This window comes from Zonotrichia albicollis, chromosome 5 (assembly GCF_047830755.1).
Source record: "Zonotrichia albicollis isolate bZonAlb1 chromosome 5, bZonAlb1.hap1, whole genome shotgun sequence".
NCBI lineage: Eukaryota > Metazoa > Chordata > Aves > Passeriformes > Passerellidae > Zonotrichia > Zonotrichia albicollis.
This window is the reverse complement of record NC_133823.1, coordinates 43,139,628-43,158,158: the sequence shown is the minus strand read 5'-3', so window position 1 is coordinate 43,158,158 and position 18,531 is coordinate 43,139,628. Positions and strand designations below refer to the sequence as shown.

General features: G+C 41.1%; 1 long non-coding RNA gene across 1 annotated transcript in view; it reads right to left on the bottom strand.

The window, feature by feature from the left end:
* Positions 1-1,033: 1,033 nt before the first annotated feature.
* Positions 1,034-18,531, bottom strand: part of LOC141729175 (uncharacterized) — a 37,921-nt gene continuing 20,423 nt past the window's right edge. Inside the window, exons 2-5 of the long non-coding RNA XR_012580471.1 lie at positions 7,831-7,978; positions 7,181-7,341; positions 3,020-3,184; positions 1,034-1,651 (exon numbers count right to left, since the gene is read on the bottom strand). This is a non-coding gene — a long non-coding RNA (uncharacterized LOC141729175). The remainder of the gene's footprint in view (positions 1,652-3,019; positions 3,185-7,180; positions 7,342-7,830; positions 7,979-18,531) is intronic.

Here is an 18,531-nt window from a genome sequence, read left to right as displayed (position 1 = left end):
TCTCTTCCAGTCCCTGGTCCAGGCCAGGCAGCACACTGCTCACAAAGGAGGAAATAAAAGAGCTTTCTCCAGTGCATGTTACATTCCTGCCCACACAGCTCTGCCAGGGGCCTGAGCCACACTGTCTCTTTCAAGTACTCAACAGCACTAGAGATTCCTTGGGGATTTCTATGATGTACCCACCATGGTAAAATACACCCTTGTCCCTGACCCCCGTGGATGGACAGTGGGATGGGGACCAGGACAAAGGGGACAGCTGGAACTGTGACTCAGTGGAGCAGCAGTGAGAAGGAATGATGCCAGCAAAGGAGCAGGAAAAGCTGTGGGTCACACCTCAGAGTGGTGGGGATGATGAGACAGGAGGAGTTTGGGGTCCCCCAGATGAAACTGTCTCTCCTGACCTCCAAATGGCAGGACACATGCACATCCAATGTTCTCCCATGGGATTGTGCCTCAGCTTGTAGAGGCATACAGAAGAATGGGAAAAAACCCTAGGAGGGGAATAATCAAGTGTAGACACAGCTCCAGCATTCAGGCCAGCATTTTCATATCAGTTCCCTCCCTTGTTTCCTCTCTGTGGAAAATGAGCAACCTGAATTGGATCACAAAGCATAAAAGGATTGCCAAGCACTTGTACTCTGGACTCTGCTGATTACTGAGTGCCACTGACAGTCTGCTTGGAAATTAGACTGGACTCTGCAGTCATTAATCACCAATATTAAATAGCAATTCTGTACTGTGTGACAGTTTAACTAGGAAGTTGACTTCCAAAATTGACCCACTTGGTATAATTTACAGTTGGCAAAGCTCTTACAAAATGTATGTTACTCTTAGAAGTCATGTTTCATTTGTCATAAGCATTTACTGGATCTTCTGTATCCAGTATCTTTACATTTTCTAGATGGCTCCTGAGAAGGAAAACAAGAGCATAATGAGGAAATTAAAATATCAAGATTAAAATAATCTCTTGACCTCAACTAATGAACCAACAATAGTACCAGACTACTATTTTTCTGAAATGGACTGCTTTCAGAGACTAAGGGAGCGCAGGATGAAATATGGCCCTACTGGAAAAAATCCCAAATCAGCAACTTGTACCATACCAGCAACTAAAATCATCCCACCAAATGGCCTTGACTTGGAAAGCCCACAGACCCAGCTGTAAAACCTCAAGGAATATTGAGGTCCTTCCCCCTCTTCCAGAGAAAAATCTGTGAACACATGAGCTTTACATACATAAGCAAAACAAACATTCAAGTGGCCAAATCACTCTGGCTGTAGGAAGAGGATAATGTCACAGATAGGCAGGGGCTATATGTTTCCCATTGGGAGAAATTTTTGAAGTCAGAAGATTAATCTGACTCCACACATTCATTAGTTAAATTGCAAAGCAAACTCGTTACATAACCAGCCCGAGGACAATTATATTTATCTCATCAAGGTTCACAGTACAGATGGATTGCTGACCAAGGTAACATGAGTACCTTCTGCAGGGTGAAAGCTCTCTGATCTATTTGAAACATCAGTCCTGTGGTGCCTTACCCGAGTTTTCAGATTATTTGCGCCTTTTTGGAAGAATACATTTATGCAGTTCCTCCCAGAGGTCTCTCCAGCATGAAGAGAGGAATTGAGGAAAGCTGGGATTCATTCTCTAGAAGTGGGTAAATCAAGGCACAGAAATTAAGTGACTTGCTCCTAATTATCAAAGAAATCTCTGAAATAAAGAGCATCTCACAAATTCTCCCATACTTTGTTAGACCCAGTAAAGGAAATGTTTTATGGTGGAGTGAAATTTCTGTACTTTAAGCATGTGCAAATATACAGTGTGCCCAGTCCACTTTTGAATTAATTTTCCAGGTTTATACCTGAAGAGTTCAATATTTGTTGAGAGATGGAGGTCATCTTGTCTGACCCCTTGCATGTCACCAGCTGCACATACCCTGCTCTATCCCTTTGTGGAACACACTGCCTGGGTTTAATCCTTTAGGGAATCTTTCTAGAAAGGCAGTCTACTCTGCTGAGAAGAACCAAAAGGTGGGGAGTCCACTGGTCTCTTTGGTATCTTATTCTGGGAATTAATTGTGCATACATGTAAAAACACGTGGATAATTTATTGCTAATTTGATGACGTTACCTCAGATTATTGCCATCAATTGGCAATAATGTTATGCATTTCCTGGGAAGATGAAGGAGCTGGTATCTGAATTATGTACCTCTACGTGTGTTATATTTGTACTAACATCCTCATCTATTTTTCACATGGAACAAAAAGGCTGTGGTAGAGAGCTGCCAATATAGCAGGTGTATTAGGTAGCCCTCATGTAAGATTTTTGCTGTTCCCTGCATTCTCATCTAATTTAAAATCCTTTTTTAAAATGCTGCCTGTGATGGGATTGATGTTATTCCATGAGCCTGTCCATATGCATACATACAATAAACACAGACAAAATCAGACCTTTGCACATGTACTCAAGGAACATGCCAGATACTTTGCCCTCCTATTGAGCTATGATTATATTCTAAGGCTGTCCATTAAGGTCTACAAAGTCTTTCCAAAGTCTGTATTTTTTTTCTGAAACTGTTTCCCCCATATGATACATGTTCTCAGTTTCCAGGTTTATAATTTTACACTTGACCATGTTAAAGCACACTTCTTTCTGTCTGAAGTCCACTTTTGAGACAACTCAGATTCCCTTTTCTGTAGTGCCATGCATAATCAGTGAGTAATTCCATATTTTTCCTGCAAGACTAAGTAGTGAACATTGCCAAAAGAGGTCTGAGTCTTTATCTGGCTATGGAATCTCACTAAAAAATTTCTTTTTAGAGTGATTTTGCAACAATTCCTTTGATCCACCAGTCCTTAGCCACCTGATATGTTCTTAAACAAGAATGCAAAATGCTACATTTTTGATCAAATTATGGTAGATAACAAACTGAAGACTTTTAGTTTCCATTAGGTTTATAGTTACTTTTTTAACCAACTGGGTAATCTTACATTAAAGAAGCAAGCCAAGCTTACCTGACAAGACCTGAATTCAGTGAAAACATCATTGGCTGCCATTAACAACAGTCCTGTTTTTTATACTTGAATTCCCATATCAGCTTCTCTATTATTTTGCTGGAAGAGAGGTCAGGCTGGCTGCCATGCTGTTATCAGAATTATCCTGTTTGTGCCGTTGGGGCACTGGCAAAAGAAAAAATGAGCATGCCTTCAGTCTTGGTAGATTGCTCCAATGTTCCCAAATTTATCAAAAGCTCTTATCAGTGAGCCAGAAAATTTCTCAACCAATTTAAGAAAGAAAAATAGAATGCATAGCTGCTCACAAAACAGGGGCTGCTGCCTTAAAGCTGATTCTTCAAAGTAGGAGTTGTCTAACATTCTTTTAGTTGCAGATGGGCTGGAAAAGAATTTGTCTTCCTCACATGATATATACAAACCATATTCTTTCTTTCAAAACATAAACCAGAAATATTTTCTGAACATTTCAGCCATCTATACATTTCTTGTTAACAGTTTCAGTACCTACAACCCTTGCCTGGCCCACATCATTGCTACTTTGTTTTTCCTTATGTAAATTTAAGACTCTTCAGAACACAATTTGCTTGCCAAGAGTAGATTTTGGTTTAAGTGTTACTAGTAATTTCCATACTTAATAACATATATATCAATGGATATTCATCTCCCTTTTATAGCCTATTTTCCCAATACACAGCCACAGAGTTTATTTAAATATGTAAGCACTGTGTTTGCATGCCCACACAAGTGTCTGTAGATATGTATACCTATGCAATCCTATATACACATAAATGTGGACAAACTGATACCTGTTCAAACACATCTATACAGAACAATAAGTCCATTTCTACTTTCTGTCCTCTTTTGCTATACATATTGTCTTAGTAATGTTTTGTCCATTTATTAAGCTCTTGAAAAACTTTCAATTTTGTTTATGCCTCCATGCCTCTGCTTATTCAGTTTTATTAAGGGCAGTCCTTAGCTTTGGGAAACTGGCCTTTTCAAATCAGCATGTGTGTAGATTCTGGTTTGGGACTATATTCTCTTCATGCATATTAGATGTAACCAGGTCATGATCAGTTTCTCCTGAGACAGCGCTTGATTTCCAGTCTAGTGGATCAATTAACTTTTATCTATCAGGCTACCTAAAAGGAGATTTTTTCCACTCTAGATCTAACAACTTTTTTTTTGCAGAAGAATCATCCAGCATTTAAAGCTATTCTATTGATGTTTCACCAGTACCTAAAAGAAACTTTCAGCAGGTGTGCCAAATCAGGTTCCCCATAATTACACAATTGCCTCCCCACATGCAATAGTAGCTCAAACTGTCTTCAGATTCATTTCAGTGATTTATGTTACCTCTGCCCACCTCTGCTCACTGCTGAACCTTGATTATCAGCACATTTATTGTGCTGCATTTCCTAAGATCCTGCACTTCCCAGTTCTAAGGCAGATATATGTCACCAGGTCATAGACAGAGTCGTTGCCCTCACACAATTTCTTTTGTCACCCTTGGCCTGTTGTTTAAACAACTTATACAATATTCTAACATATTGAGCCCTCTAGCATTGTAACCTGATGAGACAATTAATTTTAATCTATCTTGATAATTAATAAATTCTACTTGCTCTTACTTATCACCCAGATTCCTAGCTTCAGCATATAAGCATTTCCAAATGTATTTCTCTTTGGATCCTCTACCATGCTGATTTAATTTGTTCCTGACAAAGAAAATCTGGACCACATTTACTTCTTAACCCCCTTCTGCATGCAGTTGCTTTAAATACAGTTGTGGCAGTTCCCAAGAGCCAGAATGTTTTGTCCCAGCCACACCTATTCAATCTCTCCATCTTTTAGTACTGTATATATTACAAGCCAGTACAGGGTTTAGCTCCATGGTATGTAGTCAGTCCAAAACCAACATGGATATTTTGTGCTGACCTGTGGAATGCTGACACGGGCTGGCTGGAATACAATCTCTGCAGCACTGTTTAAAAAATGGCACTCAGCATCATTCTTTCTGCATCAGTGTCATGTTTTTGCAGGTGGCCTTGCAAAATAATTCAGCAAGTAAAATTTTTAATATCAATGTAAGTACTCCATGTAGGCCACACAGGCACAACTTATCAAGGAACTGCAGTCTTCTGCAATTCTTACAACACCTTGCAGCCAAAAGGCTCAGTGCTGGCTTGAGGCAGTCATGGAAATTCTGAAGAGACCCAGATGTGTTCCATACAGGAGAAAAAAATGCCTTAATAGCTGTGCATGTCTCACAGTTACCCACTTATATGTCTTTTTTTTTCCACACAGCACAAACTGGAACGTTCTGCAGAAATCTTCTGACAACAGGCAGGGGGCCCACAGACCTCTTGGACCTGCCTGGTTACTGCACTGGTGCCTGCCTTCTCATCAGAGGACAAAACCCAGCACTGAACCCTGGATTGTCCCTTGAAGAGTTTGAAGCTTGTGCAATCCAGCTAATTAAAACAGGGCATGCTTTACAAAGTGTGTCGCTTCCATCAATACAGCAAGAACTTGCAAAGACATAAATTTGAGTCAGGATGCTATGGGCGCTATGGGCACTCTGCTCTTGCCTCAAAGAGGTAAGGCATCTTCTCTGCATGTGGAAAAGTTGTGTCTTTTACTGGACTAATTGGTACAACTGGAGGAATGGTGTGCCTTCAGGAATGCAAGTGTTCCTTTGATCACACACATGGCAAGCTTTATTATACCAACACAGCAAACCATGAAAGGGGGCTGCTGGGAAAGATCACACAGAAAGGGGGCACCTCAAAGGCAGTGAGAATTTTTCAACCACTTGCTCCTGAGCAGCCCAGCAAGTTGAATCTGAACACATTGCCTGGAGGTTGTGGCACTGTGTACTGATCCAGCAAGCTCGGCAAACAGGGAATAGTGCACATCTCACAGATAACTCTCTTTCACTAAGTGAGCTAAGCATCAGTCTAAGCACACTCCTCTAACATGCTAACTGCTGCATTGCTAATTTATTTAATGAATGGAGAGTGCAATCCATACAGTACAGATTATACCAGAAACAAAAGTTGGAAGGAACACGGCCACACAGGACACCCAGGCCAATGAAGAATATAACGTATTATACATGTACAGAGAACTTTGTTAGCAATGCCTGTTGCAAACGGAGAGGGTGATAATTGAAGGTCTTTATCTCAGAAATGTAACCTAAAACTGAAATGAGCAAGTGCTACTCTGTCCTTAACTGTTCTACTTACAAAGACAAAGGCCTGAAAATAGTGGATAGAGGAGCAACTGGGTTGTTGACCTTTCCCATGTAGAGCAAGGCCTCCCTCCTTTCATGGGTTTCTGCCTCCCATGAGACAGAAAACATATTTTAAGCAGCTCATGTAATGGTGCTTGTGTACCTGTCAGTCCCAAGAACCCACAATGACTTTTGGATTTGAGGAACGATTTCAACCACTTCTGACAGATGACAGGGGCTTTCAACAGCAGTTAAACAAGTTTGGTGAAAGCAGGTAAGCTTTCACATGGAGATGAAAGACTGATAGCATTACACTGGGAGAAAACTCTCTCTGAGAATGTCTAACTAAAATGCAGGCTCTTGCTCCTGTAATGGTAAAGTGGTCTTAAATATCCAAAAAGCAAGAAAATCTTCTGAAGCTCACAGCAGCCATGAATCTAGAGTAAGGTTCCTTGACTTTGGTAGTCATCTGTTTAACACCAGTTGTTTTCTATGCTGCAGTAAAGGATCTGATTGTTTAACTATTGTTGTTTTCTGCACTGTGTTTTCAGATGATGTGTATTTTTAAAAATCATAACAAATGAATGTGTAACTGTATGACACATTATATATAAAGCATACATATATAAAATTCAACAGAAGATTGAGTGACATTTCAGCAATTCATAAAGGAAATAGTAGTACTAGTAGCAGTAGTACTGAATTTGTTTGTGATCTACAATGTGAATGCTTAGTATAATTTCAAATTGTGTTAGTATCATTTCAAATATCATTTCTCCTTGAGAAAACATTTGTTTTTATACATTAGAAACACTTTGGAAGTGGCAACTCCATCAAAGCTATTTAAAAGAAATTCATAATTCCATTTAGCTGACTTATTAGGTCAGAGCACAGTGTTAATAACACCAGGGTTATGAGTTTGATACCTGTGTGGGCCATTCACTTAAGGGCTGGATTTGATAATCCTTGTGGGTCTCTTCCAACTCAGAATATTCTGTGATTCTAGAAATCTCCTATTATTGGGTCATTGTTGTAGTGCACTTCCCCTTTCAGTGTATTCTGGTCTGCAGCAAAACCACAGAAAGCTCTTAAAAAATAGAGAAAATAAGAATTATTTCTGAACTCATTACAAAACTATAAACTCAGCTTTCAGTATCTGGTGATGTTCTGAATATTTTGTGTGGGTTTTTTTTGGGTAATTATTTCTGAAGAATATCTATTGAGTGTGTTTAACTTCTGAAAATGTGAAAATCAAGGTCTAACCCAGGCACACACTTGTACTACAGCTCATCTATTGGAATCTCTGTTGATAATGTTGATGCAACATCTTCTGTTGTAGTTTTCGGCCTCTGAAGACCAGATATGCTGAAATATTCCAGATGTGGGACAGCAAAGGCATCAAACTATTCCTATGTATGGTGTGATGGCAGGAGCTGAACCCAAACCTCCACAGGACAGTGATGACATACCTGTGTTCCCTGCTACTGACCTCTTGTGCTGCTTTGCTAGGAGCTGGTGCTGACACTGTACATTGGATGAGATACCACTAAGGGTAAATGAAGGGCATTACTATTACCTTTCAAAGGCTTCAGACTGCAGCAGTTGTTCAGAGCATCCCTGGTGCTGACAGAACAAGTCTATATTCATGCTCTGCGGACAGAATCGCCATTCCTATTTAGATGTGCACCACGTTCACAAAGTTCCTTGGAAGATCTGTTCGCTTTCTATGTGGGGAAATGGATCAGAAAATACTGACAATTTTCAAAATGCTTGCCTTGAATTTCAATGTCTGCTTCTTGTACTGGCTAACAGTGAGCTACTGTTGGTACACACTAAGTCCCTCACACTGCACGTAAAGTAAGTTGACTTGACGAGTGTGTAGAGACTGCAAACTCCCTTGCCTACCCCTCCCTTCCCAAAACACCAGCAATGGACCATTATCTTTGATTTTGACATCTGAAGAGAGAATGCAAATGCCAGGAAGGAAGTTTTCAGACTCTGTAAAAAAATACTCTCTAAAAGACCTTCCAAAGGGACTATTACAACAGGATACAGTAAAGAAAACAGGAGAAGAATTTGAGGGGGAGATGCTCATACTATAAATGAAAAATACTTCTGAGAATAAACACAAACAAAAGCACATCCAAACTCACCTCTGCTTAACAGAAAATTCTGCTCAAAATAGACTCAGTACATTAGTCAAATACTTGAATATGTCTAATTTATACCTTCCAGACTGTGCAGTGTAGTACAAAGAAGATGAAAGTACACTCAGAATTGATGTTGGGGATGCCCCCCCAGACCACCAAGGCAGAAGGTGAAATCCAGAGGTTACAAGATGAGTAGGATGCAAATTCACTGAAAAATTTCCTTTACAGCACCAGAGTATCTCCTCAAGAATCAGGAAAAAATTATCTTTAACATCACTGAACTGAAGATTAGGAAACTCCAGCCTTTCTGAGCATCTTGGTAATAGATGGTCACTATAAAAATTGCCATTACTTTTTATGTTTTGGGGCCAGTTATTAGATTAGGGCTATCTATACTCTACACTACAACAACATGCAACATAATAGCATTACCCTAATTGCAGCCCTTCTTTGCCAGTTTCTCCTACTAAAAACTGTCAGAGTAGACTGTGCTGTGCAAACCACACAGACAGTCTGCACATCAAAGAGTTTGCAAGCTAAGCAGCTGAGATCAGGAGCCTAGATCTGCTCAAGAAATTCCAGAACAACTCAGTATTACATGGATCTGTACAGGATTCCATGCACAACATGAAAGACATTCTTAAAAGATGAACTTTCAAAAAAAGATAGGGGATGGTGACTTACAGAAAAAAGGTTAAAAGTTCTGAACAGTTGCGAAGCATGGCTGACTTTCAAAAAAATTCCTGAGCAGCTGAGAAGCTGTTTTAGCAAAGAACAGAACAGAGCACAACAAGGCAGCAGCACTGACTTGGTTTATGGCTACTCTTGTGTTACCAAGCAGCAGGTTTTTATCAGAATACTTTCCAGGCCTGAGGACTTTATGAAAAAACCTAAGCAGACTCTTAGTGGTCTACATGCGAACATGCAGTTTCATTGCAAAATAAAATCTGCTGGTTTGAACTGAAATTGCAACACATGATCATGGTGGAGTAAATGAAAGGAAAAGTATTAAACTTACAGCTGAAGTGATGCTGCAGTCTGAAAGGAAAAATGTAGAGCATCCTTTGCAAGTGTTTTCATAAGCTACTGACCTATAGGTGCTGAGCACAGGGTGCAGAGCTTGAGTGGCCCTCACAAGGCTCTGGATGAGTGACAGGACTGCTCTGCAACCCAATCAGTCAAAAGTTATCTTGGAAAGAAAAAGGGGTCAAGACAAGGGGAAAGAGTATAGAGAACAATTCTTGCAAGAGGAAATTTTCTGTGTCTACCTTTAATTAAGAAAGTAGAAAATGCTCAGAATCACAGCTTTAAATTCATCATCTCCCTAATTAAGAATTTATCCTTAACCCAATTTCTTAGGGAAACCAAGATGAGGCAATCACATCTTTGCCTGTCTGTGTCTGTCTACACATCCTCCCTCTACATCTTCCGAGTCCAGTGGCCTTTTCCACTACCTTAACTTGGACAAAAGATAGTGATTTCAAAGATATGTGCCATAGATGTAAAGAAAGTACGGTAGAGTCATAGAGGAAAGAGACCCCACTAAGCATTCTTATGGAGAGAAGGACTGAAGCATAAGTACACTGAGGAATCAACAAAAGGCTTGAAATTCCTGAATGCCTCATGGGAAACACTTCAATTAAACTCACACCTTTCTAAACATTGGGAAATACAGCTACCAAATTCAAAACTGTAAGTTACGAGGCTGCACTGGCTCTCAGCTGCTCACCCAGCAACTCCACTTCAGCAAGCAAACCCACTACTACAGTTGGAAAATACCTGTATTTCGTCGGATGGCAAGCGCAGCAAACAGGCTCTTGGTGAATAATCTAGGCATGAACAAAGTCAAGGAAGCCGTTTCCAATTAGCAGTCCTCACCAGAAGAAAGTTTCCCCTGTACCCCCCTCCAGGGCAGCATTTTCGGGAGCCCATGGGAAGGGGCCCCCATGGCCGGGGGCACGCAGGGCTGGGGCTGCTGTGCGGGGAGGGCTCCCTCGCTCAAGGGGAAGCGCAGTCGCCAGCCCAAGAACAACAAAACAGCATTACACTTAATCCACTGCCATCTGGCTTCATTTTGACAATCCACAAAATCAGACACAACATTCTTCCACAAAATCCCTGAAAAACAGCACAGAACTAGTGTCAAAGCATGTCCCCTCCCCCCCGGCCCCTCTGAGGACTTGGAAGAGAGGTTTCTCGTAAAATGAAGAGCCATTTCCCCAGGTGACATTTCTGCAGGAGCATTCAAGCTGCAGATGTTTCCACTGTGGAAGAAGAGTTTGTATAATGCAGCACTGCTTGTCATGTTTATGGAGGTAGGGAGGGGGAAGGGGTGAGAAGCAGCAAGAGGAGAGGCTGCAGGCAGTGGTGTTGATCCACAGGCGATGAACTGCCCGAGGCCATCAGCTCCATGTGTTTGCTCAGCTCTCGACCTGACCAAGGGACAACAAGGACCATCCATCTTCCCCGGCAGAAACCAAGCAGCTGTTCCTGAAAGGACAAGGCAAACCATACAGCCTTCAAGCTAGATGGGAACACAGTATTTCTGCAACACAGCAAGACAAATCCCATTACTCTTATTCTTGTTTTTTCAAAAATGTGCTGCAGGAAGCCTTGATTTGCAACATTTGCCTTGTTACTGAGGCATTAAGGTAGTCTGCATGGCCTGCTAACAGAGCTCAAATATCACTTCATAGCCTACAGCTTTCAAAACTTCTTAATGAAGGTGTTTCTTTCCACAACAGAAGGCAGAAACACAAACAAAAACATTGAAATAAAGCCTGTTTCATGCTGAATTGTGTTCCCAAACACTGAATTGGGTTGACAAACACTGATTATCCACAAAAAACAGTTGCTAAGAACTGAAATGTGTTTTTATTGACACCTCATGACTTAGGGTTGCAACTCAACTGTTGGGCTTCTCATGCCCTCTCAGACAATCAAATGCTGAGGATGCCTGACCTCCATTGTGACATGGACCTTCTGTAGCTCCTGTGACATCGCCTCCAACTCTATGTGGATATCTCAGATATTCTGGGGTCTCTCATCTAACACTAGATGCCTAAATTCAGGCATCTGCATGAGATTTCAAGAGTTACCCCAAAAAGGCTATATCCTCCCTTAGAGCATCCTCCTGTAGTCCATGTTGTGATATATCTACTTGCATTTTCTGGTACCTATGACAGGAGCAAGTGTGTGTGCCTCTCAGTTGCCAAAATAAGTGGACTAGGAAGCAAAGCATCCACTCACTAAAATAGTTATTTTGCTAATGATACTTTGCTGAGTTCCCATATAAAAGCTCTCAGGACAGTAAACAAGGCAGACTCCATTTGCACATCTGTCTGAGGGCTGAACACCACAGGAATGTCCCCAGGCATGGCCTGTGCTCTGTTTCTTAGCATGGCTGAGCACCCTGTCTTTCAGAAAGCACATTACTGACAGCAGCATTAACGTTAACAGGCACATCTCTGTGGAGTGCTGCATGTGCACATGCATTAATCAGGCATCTTTCTTAATGCTCAAGATGGTGCCAGGGAACAGCCTTGACAGGCCTTCACGCAGGAATTAGAAGATTTGAGGGTAAATGGAAAGAGTAAGTTCCCTGAGCAACAGCAGTGTCACCTGCAAAGGACATGTAATGTCATAAAAGTTTATCCTACTGAAACTCCCAAATGTTTCCAGTTGTAGCATTCAAAAACCCACATTCATATCACAGCCTGAGAGGAGGAAATGGCACACTTGTGCTAAACACTGGAGGATTGTCTTTACAGCACAGACAGTATCTGCAGGAGCTGTAGCATTGTGGTTAGAAAAGCTGTGTGATCACACACCAGGAGCTCCACCAAGTACACACCTGGAAGGAGGGGAAGGGAGAACATAATCTCCTGCAAAACCAGAATTGTGAGCAATACAAAAGAAATACTTATACTGATGAAGGCAGTAAAGGAACAAGCAAATAAGATATTTGTATCCCTAATATAAAAAAAAAATAGCAAAAAACTTGCTTATTACCCAGACTAAAAGAACTGAGGAACCTGCACTATGATAAATAATGGTGATCCATGATTTCTGATGTTAACAGATTTTTAGAGAGGTTAGGGAAATAGTATGACCAGCTTCATGCTGAAATTAGGCTTCTAGCTGCTGAGATGTTACTGTTTACTTATAGCTATACATATAGCTATACTTATATGTAGTTTATATGCTGTTTACTTATAGCTAAACATATAGTTATAGCTCATAGCTTTACATATAGCTATATATTTTGTGAAACAGTTTATTTTGCAGGTTCACTTTGTGGGTTTGATCATTTCAAGCTGTAGGCTTCTGTCCCTTCTCACAGTGTTCACCCTCTGACTATGCTACAGTAGCACAAGAGATGGAAGGTTACAAGTGCAGCTCCACAGCCAACAAAACTCTAAAAGGACAGTGGAATTTGAATGGCAGGTTTTTAGTGATAGCAGCAGACTCCAGGTTAAGAGTTCCTTTTAGCACAGATGTGCCTGGTACCTCCCCCTTTCTCTCTGTCCTTTAAGTCCTTCCTGTACACCATGACTAAGCAGTCACTCACCTTACAGGTAGGTGGAGTTCCTGATGGCATTACTAAGGTTTTTCTCAGAGACTGAGAGCAAACATCTATAAGGTCAGGATGACGGAATTGATGGATTTTTAAAGGGTATTTCTGTTTGTTTTTTTGAAAGAATAAACTCCATTTTGCTCTGCTTTCATACAAGGTCTGTGCAAATCTTCACAGTGATCACAAGAGGATTTGACTTGGTTCTTTGCCAAAGCTATGTTCTCTGTATAATCGAGAGAGATCTGCTTGTCAAATGTTTACAGGGCCTTATTTTACATAAAAGTAGAAAAGTTCTGCACCATCCCTTCCAAAGAAGTCCCTTTTTCTTCTCCAGGGAGTTATGAAGACTTAAAAAAACAGGTTCACATCCTCTTATGCTCATACAGCAACACCTGGGGCAGCAGCTACATGTTCAACATCACTGTTAAAATGAAAACAGCAGAAATCTGACAATCTTTCATATGCCTGCAGTGGGAAGGAACTTTTTTCTCTATGTTTTTTTGAGCATCTTAACTGTATCTGTGGTGGAAATAAAGGCTGAATACAACAACAATTCAATAACTTTTTAAAATAGAAAAAAATGCATGCCCCTGAAGCATTCCCCTCTATATTCAGGTCACCACTATATGATCTATTTACACCTTTCCTTCATCTAATTACACAGTTATGAGTTTCCCTGTGCCACTGGTATTACGACAAGCCTACTAGTGGTTTGTCAAAAGCGGTTGGAATGTGAGTCTGGAGCTACTAAACTTACATATTCAGAATGTGGTACTTTGAGTACATTCTGCTTCCCATTGCTCTTGCTGTTCTCTACCTTCTCATTTACTGAACTAGAGCTTCTCCAGGCAATTGGAACCAATAAGTGTTTTCAGTTGATGCTAACTGATACCTGACAGGAGTCTGCAGCATTAATCAGGCCCAAATCTATACAATTTCAAAATTGTCTCACTGTACCCTAACTTCATTCCTTTACTGGGGTACTGTCAGAATACTAAGTGAAAAGAGGGGCTTTGTTTTAAAGATGTTGCTTTTGCGTAAATATTATCATTCCCTGTATTGCAAATTGGCAATATTCATGGAAATCTTTGCTGAGAGAGGGTATCCTGTAGCAATTAAGGTGTCTCACAAAGCTGCATAAAACATTCGAGGAAAATGGAGTTAAAATTGTGAAGGACTGAAATAGTAATTTCTTGTCATCTGCTACACAGGATATATGCTATTTTAATTTGTTTCAATGCTTGTAATCTCTCTATGTAGAGCAGTTTAAAGCTTTGCTCTGTTTTAAAATAGAAAGGTAAAGCTTTTTGTCACACTTCATTTACTGGCCAGCTGGAACTGCACTGCCTGTTCCTGCTCATTTATGAGAGTTCAGAACTGAGTGTTGTGGGCAGCACCCCAGTTTAGCTTCTCTAGGAAAAAAAAAAAGACAGGAAACAAGGGGAAAACTGACTATACAGGTCTTCCTTAAAAGGCAAGAGAGGTCTTATGAACGAGAATTGCACTCCTTAACTTCATCTCACAAATAACATTCTCAAGGCCAAAAGCGCTCATTCAGAAAGGATATCAGTGACCAATCAGAATATGCTGCATGGCCTCACAGTGTCTGTTGTTGCAGACTCAAAACCTGTGCCAAAATATTAGAATGCAATTGTAGGTCACAGCATAACAATTGTGGAAAAGGAAAGTGCGTAACAGCAGAAAATAAATCATAGCTAATTGAAACATCATTTTAGAAACTTTTGTGGCTCTCATATTAAAATTATTGTTGCTCTTTTTCAATGGAAAGTTTTTTTTTTTTCATTTTAAAAGAGTACACTTTCACAGTGCTTTATACTGTGCAGTGTTTTATCATCTGTTTGTTTCATCTTCCTTCCACCACTCTCTTTCAGTCATTTCACAGAGTGCTAGGTCAATACCAACAGTGAATTGAGTGGATATTAAATGTTTCTGTCAGATTATCATTAGCATTGCCAAAATCCAGTTCAAAATAGTCCCTCTCAAGCCCCTCCAGGTTTCTAACCCAAAGCCTTAGCAGCAGGCATCTGCTTTTTGGCTCATTTGTCAGTCATAATAATATCTTAGCAGACTCTCTTATCTGGATAGCAATTTATATAGCCAACCTTCTGCTTTAGGTCCTTTTACCGCTCTCTCTCAGATCATGGGAAGACTTGTTCTAGTTTGATGTATGTAACAACCTGTTTTAAGAAAGAAAAGATTCTCCTCAGGTCTTTTCCAGCCTATGTTGCAGTTAGCATGGCTGCAGTTGACAAAAGAGGTTTCACACTGGGGACTTGGTCCCGGAGCTGCTCAAACAGGACTGCTGGCATGTGTTACTACAACAGAGAATACACCTTCCCGTGGGAGAGGCTCAGCAGTAACCCTGTCATCCTTTCTCTCTTCCAGCTGGGCGAACTTCAGCTGTGCCTTGGTTGAACCAGGGCCAGAGGCTTTGCTCCCTGCTGCTCTCTGCATGTTGAGAGGGAGAACTACCTCCACCTCAGCAACTTGCATTCATGACAATGTAGGTACACGTAAACCATTGATGAAATATTGCTGACTGTGAAATCCATGGCACCTCAAATTGTTCTAGACGAGATATCAGAGAGAAAAAAATATACTAAACTGAAACATCCCAATGAAAAATCTTTTATAAAAGAGCAGGAAGTTGCTTTACATTAACTTTGTAGAGAGGGGAAGGATCGGATTTGCCACAGTGCTCTCCCATCTGCTCTGCAGCTTTGGTGAGCTGGAGCACTCAAGGCAGTGGCACCATTCTTCAGAGAGGAAAGTCTATAAAGTGACAGTCCTCTCCTCTAAGAAGTGTCTGATGTGCTTCAAGCCCAGTGTTTTGATTTTCCTGTTCACTACTGTCATGAAACATAGCTAAAATCCTCTTCAGAATACCTTGGCATGCTGAGGATAATAATTTAAAACCAAGTTACTACATGTCCAGAAGGAAAAGGAAAGTACTTGTGGAACATGTTCCACAAGCTCATAAAAATATAGCTTTTAACAAAGATAAAATAAGAGTTAAAGTGTGACAGTTACAACAGGAAAGAAAACACAGCACCTGCTCAAATCTGGAAAACAAGAAAAGAACATGAAAGAGTAGAAAGAAAATTAAGACTATTTTTTTCATCTTTCTGCAGAAAAATCCTAAAATATCTATTACTTGAAAACTCTGTATTTAATAAAAGACTAGGAGGATTCCTGAAAGCAGCTGCAAATTATGGATCTACTGTACTCCTGCGAGGTGGTGTGGAGCAGCCTCCTTTGTAAGCCCCCAGCACACAGAGCTTCAGAGAAGAGTACAAATGAGTCACAGTTGTATCTTACTAATTGCATGTCAGTTATTGAAAGGGAAGGCTTGACTTTGACCTATGCATGAACAACATCAGCTTCGCCACTGGATGTTGTTGTTTGGGGTTTTTTTGAAAACCCATATTCTAAGTCTCTAACGAAAAATGGAGATTTGATGCCCTGATGGCAGCATTATCATTTCAGTTTGCCTGGATCTGTTAGGGTCCACAGGGAGACAGTATTATTGGGGAGAGAGAGGACAAGGCCTCTGTACAGACACAAAAGGCAGCAGAGTTCTGGCGGAGGCAGTGACACTTCATGAGTTAAATCAGTTGGAAGCTGCAGGCTGAACAGCCCAACCCCACCACTGGAAAGGGACCTGCACTCCAACTCCACGTCCAAACCTCCAGCTGCATCACACACAGAGGCATGCTGTGAGAGCAGCGGCGGGACACAGCCTGTGCTCGCTGCTCCCAGCGCACTCCCAAGGCAGCCAAGCAGCGGTAGGGACCAGATGTGCAAACCTGCAGGTGGGCTGTGTTTTGCACAGACCAAACGAAGGCTAGCAAGGCAGTAGAGCAGGGGTTTACATGAGAAAAATCACCAGAGCTTGTTTCAGTTCGGTCACTTTGTCCGTGCTTCTCTCCAACAAGGGTGATGCAGCTAAGATATCTTTCCCTGGCTGGTGCTACTGTGCTGTAATTTCCCTGTCCCAAGGTGGCATTGCTTGGCCATTCTCACAGCATAATCTTTGAACAATCACCACACCTAAGAGAGTCTTAATCCACCCTTGCAATAAAAGCTCCCGGGATCTTCAGTGTCTTTGGCACCTTTACAAAGCAACTAATAAAAGCATTGGAAAACAAGGCAAAGAGCAGCTGGCAAGTTTAGGAGGGAACATTGCCTATGGTTTTCAAAAGTGGAATGACTTTTCCTCATTACTGCGTTTCCTGTGAGATTCTGCCCTTTAACCTGCCACTAAATCTCAGTGTAATTACATCATTAATTTTCTCTCCCTACCAGGACAAAACGTGGCCTAAAGTGATTTGGATAGCATAACCCAAATTCATTCTGCATTGCCCAAGTTAGCTCAAATGCTATTTGGGGTAAGAAAAAGCCATGTGCAATAGTGGACACCATGATAAGGCGTTGCAGATTTTCCTGTAAGAGGGAGTTTATTCAGACAGCCAAGGTGTGGGGTGGACACATCAATGTAAGCAGAGAAAACATCTTAAGAACACAATGATTGTCTTCTAAAAAATTCCAGAAATCTAGAGTTGAGGTCAATTTGCAAAACTATACACGTTTTGATTCACAAAATCAACTTGCTCCACATGAAGAATAGTAGATATCATGAAAACCCTTTTACCAAGTTGAATCAAAGCAGGTGGTGCAACTGATCTGAAATTTGAGTGTAGGTGCTGGTGTCACTCACATTCCTTTCCCAAAGTGGGCAACTGGAATTTATAATTTACAACTAGCAGACATGTTCTCTCAATATGTTAACTGTTGTCTTGATTTGTGTTGTTTATTCTTAACATCACAACTCCTTCACTAGGCTTTGTTGTGGACAAGGTTATGTACATGGCATGGTATGCACATATGTGTGTACATGGTATGTACCACATGGAATGGTTTAATGCCTCTGGGATATCAGTGCAAGTCCTGTGGTTTGCAGCAGCTGGGGCTTGGTTAGCCAAGCAGCCAGTGACCATGGGAGTTTCTACAATTGTTTTATGCAGGTCTCCTATCACCACTTGGGGGTAAAGCAGACAAGAGACATCTTCAGGAGAGAGAAGCTAGAAGAGACATGTTGGCCAAAAGGCAGAAGTAACCAAGGAAAGGTCAATGCATAATGTTCATGGCTGCATTGGGAGTGCAATTTGTTAGCAGCCCTGTAAGCGCCACTTAGCCACTGATCTTCTTATCAGCCATGAAGTGGTCATTAATTCTCCTCTGGGTTGTGACTGATCCAACCAATCAGGCCAACAGCCAGTGCAGACACAACAACCTCATCTCCTTCAGCTGTTTCACCCCTACTTTCACTTTCTCCATTCACCTCCACCCCCCTGAGAACAGGACCTGTTGTGCAACAACACACACATTAATGTCACCATGCGGGCAGAGAAATGTATCTACAAGCTCAGCACAAAATCCTGAGCTGAAATGTCACATCACAGTCCTGAAAGCAGATGTTTTTCATGTGAACCCAAGTTAGGTTCAAGTTCAGGCTGGGACTATATGCCAC